Source organism: Ornithorhynchus anatinus, chromosome 1 (genome assembly GCF_004115215.2).
Source record: "Ornithorhynchus anatinus isolate Pmale09 chromosome 1, mOrnAna1.pri.v4, whole genome shotgun sequence".
NCBI classification, from domain to species: domain Eukaryota; kingdom Metazoa; phylum Chordata; class Mammalia; order Monotremata; family Ornithorhynchidae; genus Ornithorhynchus; species Ornithorhynchus anatinus.
The window spans coordinates 58913521-58931056 of NC_041728.1; the positions used below are offsets into that span (position 1 = coordinate 58913521).

General features: G+C 42.0%; 1 protein-coding gene and 1 long non-coding RNA gene across 5 annotated transcripts in view; one reads left to right on the plus strand and one right to left on the minus strand.

The window, feature by feature from the left end:
- The window catches only part of BCL11B (BAF chromatin remodeling complex subunit BCL11B), a 112845-nt gene that overhangs the window by 29817 nt on the left and 65492 nt on the right, over window positions 1-17536 (minus strand). The gene's annotated exons all lie outside the window — the stretch shown is intronic.
- On the plus strand, window positions 2603-6097 carry LOC103170605. Of its 3 annotated transcripts, XR_003759715.2 has the most exons (4): window positions 2603-2666; window positions 2842-2930; window positions 4103-4167; window positions 5905-6097. It is a non-coding gene; the product is annotated as an uncharacterized LOC103170605 (long non-coding RNA). The 3 variants fall into 3 exon arrangements; XR_486290.3 differs by lacking the exon at window positions 5905-6097 and having other exon boundaries at window positions 4103-5217; XR_003759711.2 differs by lacking the exon at window positions 5905-6097 and having other exon boundaries at window positions 2610-2666; window positions 2837-2930; window positions 4103-5217.

Below are 17536 nucleotides of genomic sequence, written 5' to 3' on the forward strand. Positions count from 1 at the left end.
CAGTTTCTACGGACTATATCACCAAGGTGAGGTCCTCCTTAAGCTGGAGGCTGCTAAAAGAACACTGGATTGGGTGCTAAGTAGAGTTTCTGTAAAACGTAATGAGAAGGACTTCAAGGAGTGAGAATTGGGTTTGGTCACTTTGGAGTGAATGTGGATTCCTTGTTTCTTAAGGATTTTAGCAGGAGAAGACCAAAATTTCATATTCACCAGATCATGTGGCAACATAGGATCTATGCTAAGCAACTCATAACCTCCTCAAAACTCAACAATTCCCCATTTGCTCAATCCTTCTAAGGAACACACCAATGCATCTACCAGTGTGATTAAAGCTATACAAGCCAGGAAGCTGGGATCCTGTTTTGAACCCTGAAAAACCAGTCCTGATGGGTAGAGAAATTTTATACCGCGAGACCCAGAATTCTACATCCAGGCTACTGAGTCATTCCACTCCAGACTCAACCAACGGACAAGAGCATCTGGATCAACCCAACTTACCGAGAGGTCCTTCCTGAGGGAAAGCAGGGAAAGGAGAGACTCACTGATACCTCGTTCAGAGAAGCAGCATGGCCTAGTAGCAAGAGCATGGGCTTGGGAGTCAGAGGAGGTGGGTTTTAATCCTGGCTCCACCACTTAATAATAGTAGCAATAATAATGATGACATTTGTTAAACACTTACTATGTGTCAAGCGCTGATCTAAGCACTGGAGCACTGTTCTAAGCACTTGTCTGCTGTGTTACCTTGGGCAAGTCAGATCACTTCTCTGTGCCTCAGTTACCTCATCTGTAAAATGAGGAGTGAGACTGTGAGCCCCATGTGGGACAGGGACTGTATCTGACCTGATTATTTTGTATCTGCACCAGTGTTCACAACAATGCCTCGCACACAGTAAGCACTTAACAAATACCATGATAACCTCAGCACTTAGAACAGTGTTTGGCACATAGTAAGTGCTTAATGAGTACAATAATAATAATTATTATTAACTCATCTAGATACTGAGGGGAAAACATGAAAGGGGGAAGAGCATTGGTCACAAAGCAAATGAAAATTCTTTTTTGAGGAGGAAGTATATGGTACATTTAGCGGAACTTCTGTTTGGGGGAAAGCCTTCTTACAGATTCCTACTTGGAAAACCCTACCCTTTTCACAGAAGAGGGAGTGGTGATTTAAGGGTATAAGCTGTACAAACTCAAAGAAAGAACTTATTTGAGCTTTTTACCTCTCAAAGTTCTGTAAGTAACTCAGAAGATTTACCGATTTAGAAAGCTCAACACACTGCTAATCCTCCTCCATCCCTGTTAAGTCTGGAAGCAGTTGTGTAGAGAGAGACTTGAGGATTCTTGGGTTAATAAGGTCAGGCCTCTTTAGACATCTGGCCTGACCTTTTTTTTGTGGAAGAGAGGTCTTTGGGGATACGACAGGAATCACCAAATTAGCTTTAGGAAGAGTCAAATTATGTTTCTATTTAGGCATATCTTGGGAAGTAACAATGTCCAAGTGCCCTTCATAAGTCTAAGTCATATACTACTATAGGGGTAGAACTATATTCTGGGGCAGCCAAAATCAATTTTTCCTTCATGATCAAGATTTCTGGATTAGGTCCTATCTTTGTTCTAGACCATACACATTATTCTTTATTACTAAGATTTCAAAATTCTCTGCAGTCAGATCAAAACAACGCTTTTCCCTGAAATATCTTTGTAATTGAAGTCAACGGGGGTTGTTTGTCAAGCCTGAATGATCTTTAGGTATAAATCCAGAAAATAAAAATTTGATCCATCTTTTATTCTTGTGCATTTATTATAAAGAATTTTGCAGTCATTCCTGATTGTTTTCCTCAGTTTTTCCCATCTAAAAATGTCACTGGGATGAGTCTGGGCAGCTACATTAGGGTCAGGGGTGGCTAAAGTAGGTGTCTGAGATAGGTACTGCAAGCATATAATCTTGCAGGAATGGAACTAGAATCTGGTGGGTTTTGAGCTTGGTAAATAGCACAACTCAGTGGTGACCACTTACAATCATCATGCCAGGCAGGAAGAAAGCTAGGTTCTAAAAGGTTTTCAAATCAACCTTCTCCCCTAAGGTGAGCAACGTTTGAGATTTTCAAAGAGACTCTTTCTGACTGCTGCATCCCGTTGGGGAGTTCTAGTAAACTGGTTAAAAATTCAGGCTTTAGTTCCCTCCAGCTCAGGAGTCTGCAATAGCATGGTAAGAAAGTACAATTCTTCCCAGATCGATATCTGGAAAGGAGCAGGAAAACAATTAAAACTTGAAGCTAATAAATGATGAAGAAGCCTCTCCTCTGAGTTCTGGCTCACTTCCCAGTCTTCATTCATGCATTAAAAAACCCCACAGCTCCAAGGCTTTGGAGAGGGCAGCTGGACAGTCAGGATGTCCACGGTAATATAAATGGGAATTAGATATGATCAAATGTCCTCATTGCATTTTCAACAGCTCATGTAATCTTTCTCCGTCTTCCCCTTTGCCTTTACCCCTCTACTACTCCACCTCCTTTCTCGGCCTCCCTCCACCCCTCTCTCCATCTCAGCTCCCTTCAACCAGAATACATGACAAATGACCTTGTAACCAAGCAACCAAACAGATGAAAGGTTCCAAAGTTCCAGTACATGAGAGCGTACAGGAGCGTCAGATCATTTTGGAGGTCAGGATCCAACCAGGGGTGGTTCAGTACTTGCCTTTTTGATCTTAGAAGCTTTGGGGGTGGCGGGGGGCGGGGGGAGTGAGGAGATGTGTGTGTGTTGGGGGGGGAGACAAAAGGGGGAAGTTTAGATGGCTTTCTTTTCCTAAGACTCATCCTCATTCCCCACCAAGTACAGGTCAGTGAAACTCAATGATAAGGCAAAGTGGCATTTACTAGCAAGTCAGCTGTCCAGAAGAATGGTACCCATCTGAGATAATATAGTGGGTGAGTAAAGCTCCACCATGCCGATTTAATTTAATAACGATAACCATTATTATTAGTATTATTATTATAGTATTTGTTAAGCACTTACTATGAGCCAAGCATTGTTCTAAGTGCTAGGATGGATACAAGCAAATCAGCTTCGGCACAGTCCCTGTCCCACATGGGGCTCACAGTCTTAATCCCCACTTTACAGGTAACGTAACAGTCACAGAGAAGTTAAGTGATTTGCCCAAGGCCACACAGCACACAAGTGGTGGAGCAGGGATTAGAACCCATGACCTTCTGACTCCCAGACCCATGATCTATCTTCCTGCTGGTTTTGTCTGAGGCCAAGGACTGAGCTCAGTTCTTAAAACACACATTTTTTGCATAAACTACTGTACTGTACTGTATTCAAAGATTGAGTTATTGAACTACAACTGAATAAAGAAAACCCTTTCCTCTCTTTTCACATCCTGTTCACACTGCAACAGCCCCCTCCACTGGGGGACACTGGGGTGATAGCCCACTGATTTTAGTGCTGGGCCCTTATTGGCAACTCAGGGTGCCTAACTCATAGGGAGGTCTATTTCTCCCTCAGCCCCAAATACAGGAACTATTGTTTCACTGGACACTAAGCTGCTTGGAAGAGAGGGTCAATATAACTCAGCCAACTCGTGCTGTCTGTGAATCCAAACCTACTGATGACCTGTTATTCTGAGTTGTTATTCCTGGAGGTTCAAATGGCCTGAATGCATCTTGGTAAAACCTTCTTTCAGACAGAGGAACTTATTTTATCCAAGGGAGAGCGACAGAGAAAGAGAGAGAAAGGGAGAGGTTCAACGAAGTTTAACTTTTATGATATCCAATCAAAACAAAAATCACCAAATGAGCTTCAAAGCTACATGAGGCAACCAACATCCTGAACAATCTGGCAGTATTAATTTAACATTAGAACATTGGTTTGAATAATGAATTCCCCTATGGTGAAAAGTTGATAATAGCCAACTGGAGTTCCGGAGGTACAGCGAGTAAAGTGGGAGAAACTGTATTTCGTGTATCTCTCATAAGAGATGAGAAAAATAGAGCCAGGCTACAGAAAGCAATCTTCCTTATGAAAACCAGTTAAAGTACTTGCAAAGCAATGACTAGACACTTTAAATTCACAGCTTTGCTGTCATTTTTCTTTTCAGATACCCACAATGCACTTAATATAGAGAATGAGAGAACGAGGAAAATTGAATATTGGAAAGCAACGGTTTGTATAAGACAAACCCACATCCCTATTTCCTTTAAGGTCAAAGAATGAACTAGGCGACACTCTACCAAGAAACGATAAAGCAGGAAATGAAGATCCTAACATAGCTGAGGATATCATCATTGTATCTAATACGGTTTTATTGACAAAACTATACAGATCTTAAAACATACACACACACAAAACCTCATAACTGCACAAATGGCATATTATTACTCTTTTTAACATCTCTATCTGAATTAGAATTACTAGGCCTTCAGATAGTTCTGCTGGAACAGATGTGACTGAAGAATTTTAAAGCTTCTATTTGCCAGTCTGACTACTTACCATATCCTCACCAAACCTCACCAACTGATTACACCCTCTCCCAGCAGGCACTAATTAAAACAGGACTTGTGCAAAGAGGAAAAGGCAGCAACCTCCCTCCCAGGCCATGCTGTTGGGAACGATAAAAACGATAGGAAAACAAGACTAATAAACGGAGCATCCCAAATTTACAAGAACAGTTTACAGGGCAAGAGATATAAATCACAGCCTGATTGCCAAAAGTGCTTCAGTTTTTATCCCCATTTGATCCAAAGGCCTGAGTAATTGGCCATGATGCAGGGACACCATCTAATGAAATGTTTTAATCGGGGAAGGGAGGCTGAGTCGGCTGCTACTATCAAAATGGCTCGTTGGATTCCAGTGACTCACTAAAACTTTTAACACGATCAATTATTTTTTTCAAAAAACATTCCCCAGTCTGACTCGAGCACCTACCACCTGCTTTTCCAGTGTTAGGCTATTCCTTTTCCTGTCCAATTTAGAAACAACTCTGTCTCCCTAAGTGTACCACAAAAACCTGTGCGCTGCATACTGAATAATCCTGGCACATCAATTCGGCATGACACAAATTCGCAGAGTGGACTGTTTTGCACAGGGCTATTGTCCACAAACCATTATTTGTCAAAAAAACAAACAAAAGGAGTACATCGCAGAGACTTTTACATGATACTTTCCCTGGTCCCTGAAAATGTGAGATAATGAATAAAAATGTTCATTACAGAATTATTCACTTTTCTCCATGATTCACGTCCCGGTAATTACCGTGACCAGCCTAATAAAAACTGCTACAAAACGAAGGTCAACTAGCAGTTAGAAATGTTCATTTTCATTTCAATGTATTCATCTCTGGCTCCTAATGGCCTCATTTTCTCCCTTGCTCTTTAATAAATACCACTGAATTACAGGTTAAATAGCTAAATTAAATTATTGCAATTACAGCGTGCAGAGCACTGAAACTGGGTTTACCTTTCCCAGTTCAATTAGAGGGGAAGTTTCAACAGCCTGAGAATCCTGATTGCTGTCAATATAGTCAATTGCTTGGAATCTGCAATAAACCCCAGATATTTGGTTACCAACTATTTTTTTTTCCGAGGGACTGATTGGAGCACTCTTGACTGAAACAAAATCACACAGTCAAAAGTGTTTTAGGAAAGCGACCACAAAGCATAATTGATTCTTTTTGACTGAAAAGAGGGAAGCTTCAGAGAGACTAGGGTTAGTGCATGTTTGTATATGCGTGTGTGTGTGTTAAAAAAAAAAAAAGCCCCCCATCCTCTAAAGGGAAAGTACATTTTAATAAATAGATTCTTCTCCCTGCCACCGGCCCACTATTATTTCAAATGTACAAATTAATGGAGTTCTTCATTATTAAAATACATTCTACCGTTTGTTGATGTTACCGCTCCACAGGCTTAATTATCCAACATCCTTTACAAGACTGAGTATCTTAATAATACGGAAGGCATGGGAAGCGAAGAAAAAGGTTTTTGTTTCCCAAACCCATTTGACGTCTGAAGATATTTGTTGGGGAAGAGCTCCCCCTTACTTCTTCATCCTTCTGTTTTCTAAAGGCACCGGAAATAAATTCAAGGCAGCAGTTGTGTGTGTGTGTGTGTTCTTGCTTTACAAAAATGATAACACACAAACACACATACACACACACCGCACAGAGCAGGTGAAATGTGATTAGATCCATACGTGAATATTTTAATTTTCCAATCTTATTGCCGTGTTTCCACATGAGGAAGGGAAGAATATGCTTCCCTGGCACTAAATAAAACTCAGAGTCTTCCGATCTATGTCACACTTAAAGGGGGGAATGAGCCCATCACTGTGGGAGAGCTCAATCATTCACAGCCTTTTATCACTTCTCCATAGAAAGTTGGAAGAGCTGGGAGGGGCTGGGTCCCCTGGGACCTTTTCCCTGCAACCCATCCCCCTACACACATACACTCTACCACCAACCCACGTTGAGGATCCACATTAAAGAATTATTGTAGACGTCACAGAAATAATAATCAAGGAAGTGCAAGCACGCACGGAGGTTGTTAATCATTTTTGTGTCTTGCAGCCATGGGGTTGAGCTGGATCGGGGAGGAACACAAAATAATTCAAATAGGAGAAATTGGTAGCCATTCTTCTCTCAGGGCTCAAGGGTATAAAGAGGACTGCCAAATAGATACCAGGTTCTGTCAGACAGTTTAACCAGATGAGTACCAAAAGTACTCTCTGAGCAACAACTGGGCACAAAGCACCATACTTGGTCCTTGGGAGGCAGACAGAGGAAGTAAAAAGTGCAATCCAATGGAGGAAATAGCAGACATGCTGATCAAGAGATTCTTTAAAAAAAAAAAGTATCAGAAAGAAGCAGCATTGCCCATTGGAAAGAACCTGGGCCTGCGAGTCAGGGGATTTGGGTTCTAATCCCAGCTCTGCCACTTGTTTGCGCTTTGACACTGGGCAAATCACTTAAATTCTCTGTGCCTCAGTTTCCTCATGTGTAAAATGGGTATTAAATACCTGCTCTCCCTCCTACTGTGAGCCTCATGTGGGAAAGGGGCTGTGCTGGACATGATTTTCTTGTACGCCCCTGACTGAGTCCTTAGCTACCTGTGGGGCCTACAGCTAACTGGGTTTTTCCCATCATTTATCTCTTGTGGGTCTTGAATAATTCTCTCTCTCTCTGGCTCTCTTCTTCATGAAGACCCATAAATGAGACCTGAGGCCTGCCTATCTAGTCCATCTGAATATCGCCATCAACACAGCTAAGAACAAACCACTGCAATGGATTGTGGTCTTGAGAAATGAGAAAAGCTCATGAGAGCTCCCTTCTATTTAGACAGTGAGCCCTGTGTGGGACGGGACTGCGTCTTACCTGATTATCTTGGATCTATCCCTGTACTGAGCACAGTGCGTAGCCAATAGTAAGTGCTTAACAAATATTATCATTGTTATTATTATTATAGAATCTCAATGCCCACTCACTTGATGCATACACAATATGGTATGATTTCGGTATGCTTACATCAATTAATCAGTGGCATTTATTGAGCATTAACTGACTGCCGAACATTATACTAAATGCTTGGGAAAGTACAGTACAACAGAGTTGGTGGACATGATCCTTACCCAAAAGAAGCTTACAGTCTACAGGTTCATGATAGAAAAACTGGAAATACTTGGGTAAAATGAAATACAGTACCTCAACTCTCATGGTTCTTGTCATTACACTAAAAACAGAAGAGCTGCAACGTTATGAATCTCCAAAACCGAGTGGACAGGACGCTTGCAAGCAGATATATAGCTTAGATGCAATAAATTTTGTTGTTGGAATAACATCCAATGTTTTATTTAAAGAAGTAAAAACCCAATTGATTATTAATTGTTTACAATGCTTGGTAATGATGCACCAATTACGACCAATTAATGGTTCACGCAATTTAGAGAGGGGAATAAATATTTTTAAATAGTTGAGGCCAACGCTGTGGCAAGGAGAGGAAATAAGGTTTCTCAAAGAGCTGACAGGTGACACTGCATTCTCTGGAAGTGAATCTTTCCATCATTTTCCCATTGCCTCTCTTTCTCCAGTTCAGAGTGCACATTCTGAAAGGCTCAGGGATGGAGGATCCAGGTTCTGGTCTCCACAGCCCATGAGACCAGACCTTCCTAGCTGCAGAGAGCAGGCATCAAAAGAATTCAGGAATGTAGATAGTGAATCTCAATCTTTCAAGCCTCAAATGACATTATGACCTGAATGATCACGATCAGTTATTTAACCGGCGTGAATTCTCCAGCTACTTGCTCTCACTGTGCTTTGCTTTGGCAGTTCGAGTTTGACTTCAGACTGTATTTGTGCTAGACAGGGCACTTTGTCAAAACCAAGCACCAACACCAAGAACACACTCTACTGGGTGATATACATCACCCAAGGGAGACTAAGCACACATTTCCATCCTTTGGACATATTCTAAATTTTTTTTAAAAAATATCCTTTTCTTCATTGAAAATGACGTGTCCAAAAATCAATGACAAGCAGTATATAGTCTATTGGAAAGAGAACAGACCTGGAAGTCAGAGGACTTGGATTCTAATCCTGCCTCTGCCACTTGCTGGCTGGGTGACCTTGGGCAAATCACTTTACTTCTCTGTGCCTCAGTTACCTCATCTGCAAAATGGGTGATGAGACTGTGATCTTCTAGACTGAGCCCGTTGTTGGGTAGGGATTGTCTCTATCTGTTGCTGAACTGTACTTTCCAAGCGCTTAGTACAGTGCTCTGCACACAGTAAGTGCTCAATAAATACAACTGAATGAATGAGGGACAGGAACTGTGTCCAACCCAATTTGCTTGTCCACCCCAACGCTTAGTGCACATAGTAAGCGCTTAATAAATGCCACTATTATTTTTATCAATAATCCCTATTTAACAGATGAGATAACTGAGTCACAGAAAAGTTAAGTAACTTGCCCAAGGTCACACAACAGATACATAGTAGACACCTGCTTCTTAGGAACTTTAAAAAGCAGATCTGGGGAAATGAGAAAAGCAGGTCACTTTCCTACTATATATTAGTATTGGTCAACACTGCATTTAAACACAAACTATAACTCAGCGCAAAATGATATGCCAAGGCCAAAAGATAGTCAGAAAGAACCAGCCAGTCTTCCAGTAGAGGGGATATGGGGCAAACCAATATCTAACAGAGGTCGGGAACAGGAAGTCCATTTCTATATCTGAACTAGCTTAATCCCAATCAATGATTTAAAATAAACTGCATTCTTTTTAGAGGAGTGTTTTGGACACCTGTTTCCAAACTAACCAACAAAACCACTACTTTTATCTATGCAAATAATCACCTGCTTTGGCATTGTGTGATAGCTCTCCCAGCCCCTTTTTTGCACATTCCACTAGGTAATTTTAACGATGCCCTGTGCATGTTGGAGAAGAAGGGGCACCTAATAAATTTAAAAAGCATTACTCTTCATGGCTAATCACGTGGGGTCACTGCATCTTTTTCCATCCTCTCTCCTCTCCACTCCCAGCCCTGACAGAGCTGATCTGAGTTCCTGCTGACTTCAAAGAAAACGTCAGGGGTTATGGGGAAGACAAGACACAGGCCCATTATTATTAAGGAAGCAAAAAAAAAAAATTAAGTAATCTCCCTTCTTCATCTTTCTATGCATGTGTAACTCCTACGGTTGTTATTAGGAATTATGCACACATATCTCCAGGATAAAAAGATGCTTAAGAGATGAAAAGATTTTACTGGACCGCTGAGATCTTTTGTAAAAAGTGAGATATGCTGAAGTGAGTTTCTATCATAGAACAAGCCATTTAATATTGTTCCTGCAGTTTTAATGTCACCGATGCAATAGAGGTTAAAGAAAGATGAAAAACAGAGGTCTTGTGATTTTGGAGGCAAAGATAAATATCTATTTGCCCATCTTAGAATCCGTATCTCAATCTTCATAAAATCCCCCCTCCTCTCCACCCTCCAAAATAATACCAACCATATTAATGACCATTTTGACATTTGTTAAATGCTTCCTATGTGCCAAGCACTATACTAAGCACTGAGGGAGATATAAGGTAATCAGATAAGGTACAGTCCTGGCCCCAAATGAGGCTCATAATCTAAGGGGGAGGGAGAACAGGTATTTACCTATTAAGGAGAACAGGGATTTAGCTATTAAGTAACTTCCTGGCCTCCCACTGACAGGAATGGATTGGAATTAACAATGGCGAAAATTGTCCCTGAGAAGCAACACGGCCTAATGTAAAGAGCGTGCACCTGGGAATCAGAAGACCTGGGTTCTAATCTCAGCTCTGCTATGTACCTACTGTGTGACCTTGGGCAAGTCACAACTTCTCTGTGCCTTAGTTCCTTTACCTGAATAATGGGGATTCAATACCTGTTCTCCCACCTACTTTCGGTGTGCCCCATATGGATACTGATTGTCTTTTACTTGCCCCAGTGCTTAGTGCAGTGTTGGCATATAGTGAACACTTATCAAATATCACAGTTATTATAATTATTATTGCCACTGCAATGTTCCAACCCAAATTAGAGGAGGAGGGAAAGAGCACGAGGAAGACTTCACCCCACTTTTCTCTGGTTTGAGGTTACCGCCTTCTCTGTTACCAGGCCGTAATTCACCCCAGCGGCCACACTAAGTTTCAATACCACCTCCTGTCTCATTCCAGTCCAAATTTCACACTGCTGTTCGGATCTTTTTTCTAAAAAAATGTTCAGCCTATGTTTCCCCACTCAAGAACCTCCAGTGGTTGTCCATCCACCACTGCATCGAAAAGAATCTATCAATCAATTGTATTTATTGAGCACTAATTGTGTGTAGGGCACTGTACTAAGAACTTGGAAGAGTACAACACAACACTAAAACAGACATATTCCCTGCTTCTTATCATTGGCTCTAAAGCACTCAATCACCTTGCCTCCCACTTTCTACTTTACTGATTTCCTATTACAGCCAAGCCCCCCCACACACTTTACTTCTCTAACGCCATCTTATTCCATGTGCCGCCATCTCATCTAACACATCGACAACCCCTTTCACACACCCTCTCGTTAACCTGGAACTCCCCACTGCTTCATAAACACCAGCCTACCACTTTTCTCACCTTCAAGGCCTTATTAAAATCCCATCTCCTCCAAGAGGCCTCTTTTAAGCCCTCTTTTCCCCAACTTCCACTCCTCTTGATATTCACCCCACCCCCAGCCACACAGTGCTCATGTACATATCTGTAATTTATTTCCTTTCTAGACTGTAAGCTCACTGTGGGAAGGGAACGTGTCTCTAGTGTACTGTACATTGTTCTATACCTAGTAAGGGTTCAATAAATACCATTCATTAACCGAATGACCACCACAACCACTTCAGGCCTTCTAATTACCCACTCACCCTTCAGCAGCTACAGGCTACACCTCAGCACATCAAGGTCTCTGGGCTGGTTTCTCTCTGCTCGTCGGTACTTTTGGGGGTCCCAGCAGCACAGGATGAAGTTTGGCAGGTTTAGGGATGGGGATGCTTTGGGCAGTTCTGGGTGTGCTTCTCCCCTTTACTGAAATCTATCTTTCAATGGCAGAGGAGTGGAAGGAAGAGCATGGCAACAACAAAGACTGCCCTAGAAAGAAAAATTCTTGCCATAAGCCATTATTTTCACTGAGACTTACTTTCTCCCATGGGCTGGGTGCTCCAAAGCAAGCAAAATGGGTTTTCAGGTCTGGTTCTGCAGTACAAGGTAGATCGGGGAGAATTGTCACCCACTCGGCCCTAACTGCTCTAGGTTTTGCAGAATCAAAGGACATTTACTCTACTACATTTGCCTCTCCAGAAGCCCATTTTTGAAATGGGGGACCAATTTGTCCTGCACTGATGTACTAGCTTGTCTAATAATAGTAATAATGGTATTTGTAAAACACTTACTGTGTGTCAAGTGCTGTTCTAAGCATTTGGGTAGATACCCACCTTTTCCTTTTCCCAGGAGCTCCAGGACCAAGAGGCTCTCATAGTCATTATTTGATTGACTGATTGAATGAGGATGCTGTTCCCTCTAGATTATAAGCTCCCTCTAAACTGTAAATCTTTTGTGGGAAGGGAATGTGTCTACCAATTCTGTTATATTTGTACTCTCCCAAGCGCTTAATACAGTACTCTGCACCCAGTAAGATGATTGATTGACTGACTGCTGGTCTCATCCCTCCCACTTGGGCTGGCAGCAGATGTCAAGACGCAGCATGGCTTAGTGGAAAGATCATGGGCTTGGGAGTCAGAGTTCATGGGTTCTAATCCTTGCTCTGCCACTTGCCAGCTGTGTGACTTTGAGCAAGTCACTTAACTTCTCTGTGCCTCAGTTACCTCATCTGTAAAATGGGGATTAAGATTGTGAGCCCCACGTGGGACAACCTGATAACCTTCCATCTGCCCCAGCATTTAGAATAGTGCCTGGCACATCATTATTATTATGTGGAACTTCTCTCCTGGGATGGGGATATCAGCGAGTAGGGGACACCCTTAAAGGCAGAGGGGCTTCACCAACAGCCTGGGACTCTCAGGAATTGCCTTTTCCATGGCCCAGTTAGCCCCGTCCAGCTGGCAATTACCTCAACTGCGTGTGCTGTACTTTCCCAAATCCTTAGTACACTGCTCTGCATGCAGTTAAGGCTTCAAAAATGCCATTGCTTGATTGATTAATTGAAAACTGAGAAAGGACTCTTGCATTAATTTACCAAAAGCCCAGAGACCTGAGCAGACCAGACTGGGCCAGGCCAAATGATCAGTCAATCAATGGTATTTATCCAATGCCTGCTCTGTGCAGAGCACTCTACTGATGCTTGGGAGTATGAGAGAGATGACCCAACCTAGCAAAAGCATCCAGCCAGGTATGGGCCAGTCTTAGAACATGACAGCTTCTGACCGATTCTCCTCTGTAGTGTATGGGGATGTAGGGGAGGGTTCAAGGCTACAACTGATTTTTTTTTTAACTGTTCTAAGTGCTGGGGTAGAAACAAGGTCATTAGATCAGCATAGTCCATGTCCCACGTGGGGCTCACAGTCTATTCCACATCTTACAGATGAGGTAACTGAGGCACAGAGAAGTGAAGCGATTTGCCCACAGTCATATAGCAGACAAGTGGCAGAGCCAAAATTAGAACTCAAGTCTTCTGAATCCAAGGCCCGGGCTTTGTCCACTAGGCCATGCTGCTTTTCATGCTGGTATCCCATAACACCCAGAAGCACTCTCCCATCCCTCCCAGCTTTGGATGGAGATGCCAGCATAGTTCCAGGCCTTCCCTGACTAAGCCCTCATTTTCTTCTTTCCCATTCCCTTCTGTCACCCTGACTTGCTCCCTTTTTTCACCCTCCACTACTCTGCCCCACAGCACTTACATCCCTATCCATAATTTATTTATTTTTATTAATGTCTGTCTCTCCCTCTAGACTGTAAGCTCGTTGTGAGCACAGAATATGTCTGTAATATTGTTGTGTTATACTCTCCCAAACATTTAGTACACTTCCCCTCACACAGTAAGAGCTCAATAAATACAACTGATTGATTGATTGACCGTTTGACCCTCCATCCCAGAAAGTGAAAGCAGTGCCCCTTCAAGCCAGACAGGTGCCCGACCATCATGGGGACTGTTCAGAATGGACTGTATTGGTTCCCGATCCCCAGTTTCAAAATGTTCTGGTGGCAGGGCTAGCAGTGGCAACAAATTCATTTTCAATCCCTGGAAAGCAAAACCAGCCTCTCTGGAACCCACAAGATGACTTAAGGGCCATCAACTAGTATAGAAGCTGAAATTCCAATAGTCTGATTATGGGTTAGTCATATTCTTGGGGAGCTATAGACTGGAACTGAACATGCAGGGGGTTCAAAGGGCATGTTATTTACTTTCTGACTAACAAAATGATCCTTGTCAAATACTTAGTGCCAGTATCTTCATCTAACTGAACCTACATTTCTCTTTTCCCATGTGCTTTGCAAACAACATAGTTACAAGCATTTTAAATAAATCTGATCTTCCCAAGAAGTCAAATAGCTCAATTTTAAAGATAAACATGAATAAAGGAATAGAAGCCCCCTCAACAGGACATACAGGATTCCCCAATTCTGCATTTCAGTACTTTAAAAAAAAAGAAACCTGTTATCTATTTCATCACGGTGTACCTACAGCAGCAGAGATCAGGCTATCTTAAAAGGAAAACCACAGCATCATCCCAACCCATTCCCCAAAATATTTTTTGTTTATCAAAACAAACTCGTAAATGGAGATCAATTGCTGAAAAAGGGACGGCACATTATCATGAAGTGTTATCCCTGGAAGAGAGGCTGCCAATGTTTTCTGTGCCTTCTCTCTCTTTATGAGTCTTGCTTCTGCGGGAATACACACCAATTCACTCCAGTAATTAGCATTTCTCAATCTCAGCTTACTGTACAGAGGGGAGTTGCTCCTTGAAGCAGCAAACCTTCCCCAGGGAAGAGCAGAAGGAAGAAAAAAGAAGATCCACTTTACACAACAACAGAGCGAGATATAAAGAGAGTGAGGAAGAGAGAGAAATAGAGAGAGATAGGGAAGGAGGGAGAGACGGGGAAAGAAACAGTATGAGAGAAAGAAAAAGAGAGAGAGAGAGGCAAAGGAGGAGACTGGTTCAAGTTGATTAGGTCGAACTAGTACAAGCCTTTTGCCCTGGCAGCAGGACAAAGAGGCCTACAATGGGAAATTAGAATTATCCAGTGGGACCATGGATAGAGTGGACAAATGGAAAAGAAAAAGTGGGGGTAAAAGGCAGTTAAATATTTGCCTTCCAAACTGAAGACAGAAACTACAAAAGTAGTTTTAGAGAGATAAAAATAAGTTACCATGATCTCCAGAGAAATGCAGGGTGGTAATGTCGGAGTGTAAGTTCCTTGTGGACAGGGATCATGTCTACCAATTCTATTTTTTTGTACTTTCCCAGGCACTTAGTACAGTGTTCTGTACAGGAAGCACTCAATAAATAGCATTGATTGATTGATTGATCATGGAGAGGGGGCACAGTCATCTCTTTCCCCTTGGAGAAATGAAGGGAAACAAAATGATAATACTTGGGTCCCAAGCCTTTCTTCTTTCCCAGAAAAGTTTTTTTTCTTTTCCTCAAATGAGGTCATTCAGGGTAGTTTCCAAATCATTTCTACTCAGGCTTGCTCCTGCCTGACCTAAACACCAGTGTGACAGTTTGACTTAGTGAAATGAAACTAGAGTAGCAGTGTGGCCTATTGGGAAAGAGCATGGGCCTGAGAGTCAGAAGGGTCTGACTCTGCCACTTGTCTGTTATGTGACCATGGGCAAGTCACTTAATTTGTCTGTACCTCAGTTAACTCATCTGTACAATGGGGATTGTGAGCGCCATGTGGGGCATGGACTGTATCCAACCTGATTGGTTCACATCTACCCCAGTGCTTAGTAAAGTGCCTGGCACATAGTAAGCACATAACAAATACTATATTAAAAAAAAGAGCACGGATTTGGAAGCCAGGAGACGTGGGTTCTAATCCCAGTTCCACCACTTGCCTGTTGTGTGACCCGAGGCAAATCACTTAGCTTTAGTGTGACTCAGTTTCCTCATATATAAAATGGGGATAAAATAGTTATTCTCCTCCCTTTTAGACTGTGAGCTTTATGTGGGACAAGGACTCTGCCCAAACTACTTAGATTGCATCAACCCTAACACTACAGTACTTGATACGTAGTATTCATACCAATGATTGATACTAAGCATTTAACAATTAATACTATTATTATTTGTAGTAATAGTAGTAGTCTCTATATATCTATATATATACAATATCTATAATTCTATTTATCTATTTTGATGATATTGATGTTTGTCTACTTCTTTTGTTTTGTTATCTGTCTCCCCCTTCTAGACTGTGAGTCTGTTGTTGGATAGGGATTGTCTTTATCTGTTGCCAAACTGTACTTTCCAAGTGCTTAGTACAGTGCTCTGCACACATAAGCACTCAATAAATATGACTGACTGACCGACTGACAATGAATGAATGAATGAATAGTATCATTATTATTAGTATGCTGACCTGTGTTCTTCGCATCAGATCTTTTGCTTAAGATTTTTTTCTTATCTAATGAGTGAGGGGTTAGAGATTTGGACAGGAGATGGGTAACTATGATCCAACAGGAAACTCAATTTGGGATTACCACAGCTAAACTGCAAACCCAACTGAAATTTGAACATGAAATGCCCTCAGCAAAAGCAGCCACACCACTCCGATCTTTTCTCCTTGACAATTGCCAAGCTGGTCACTATCAGCCATTCTTACTGTCTTTCCAAGGAGCTGCTTCAGCTGAAAAGAAACCGCTTGGGGATCTCTTCTGAAAGCACTCGATTGAATGAAACTTATCATTAGCATTGTCATTCCCAAACAATAACAGCATCAACCACTGTGTCACTCATGTTCAAAGAACCAGAGCTCAATTTTCTGCAAGCAAAGTGCTACTGAGACTCACATGTCTTCAAGGCATTTATCCATGCTGTTCTGGGGCACTAAGGTGTGGAGAAGGGAAAACTTGTAACCAGTCAGCTCTGAGTTAGAGCGGCCTGCCAATTCCAGCTAATCACCAAGTTATTTACTTGCAGTTTATTAGGCAGAAGCTGCCACTAGCTGTTGGCAGGCTCTAATATTTACACCTTGCTATCTTGAGGTCTCCTAAAGCACTGGAGTAATAAAAGAGCTATTCCTTTTGGTTACAAAAGCAGAATAACAGGGCTGTTTCAAAAAACGAATGTAATGATACCACTAGTTTCCTTATGCCTAGGAAGAGTGTGGTTTTTTTAACAAGTTGGAAAAATTATCCCAAAGAGATGCTAAATCAATGGGGCAAACGGTCTCTAATTTAATGTTTTGCTAGTTAAGACTGGTTCATACTAGTCCTGCCTTAACTCCATGTCCAAGGTCTAAGGAGAAGTGTCCAAATGAAATCATTTTGCAGGTTGGAGGAGACTTTGAATCGATCTATCCTGAAGCACATTACAAACAAGAAAGGCCTAAGATGGGACAAACTTAAGGCAGGAGGGGACGGAAATAGAAGCCACATTGCAAGTTGATAAGAGAGCCAAGAAAAGTTTTCTTGCTACCAAGTGCCAGTGCTTTCTGCAACCCAACTTCAGACTGTGACAATCCTTTTTTTATGGTATTTGGTAAGTACGTGCTATGTGCCAGGGCCTGTACTAAGCACTGGGGGAGATACAAGATAATCAGGTTGGACGCAGTCCAAGTCCTATAAGGGGGCTCACAGTCTTAATCCTCATTTTACAGATGAGGTAACTAATTTGCAGACCCATGGTGGAGCCGAAATTAAAACCCAAGTCCTGCTGACTTCCAGGCCCATGTGCTATCCACTAGGCCATGCTGCTTGTCTATCCTTAGGGAAGGTGAGTTTTATGTGTCTGACCTTCAGGTGCCCATTTCTATTGTTTAGCACACTGTTGATCTAAATGTGCTACTGCTATTGACATCAGTGG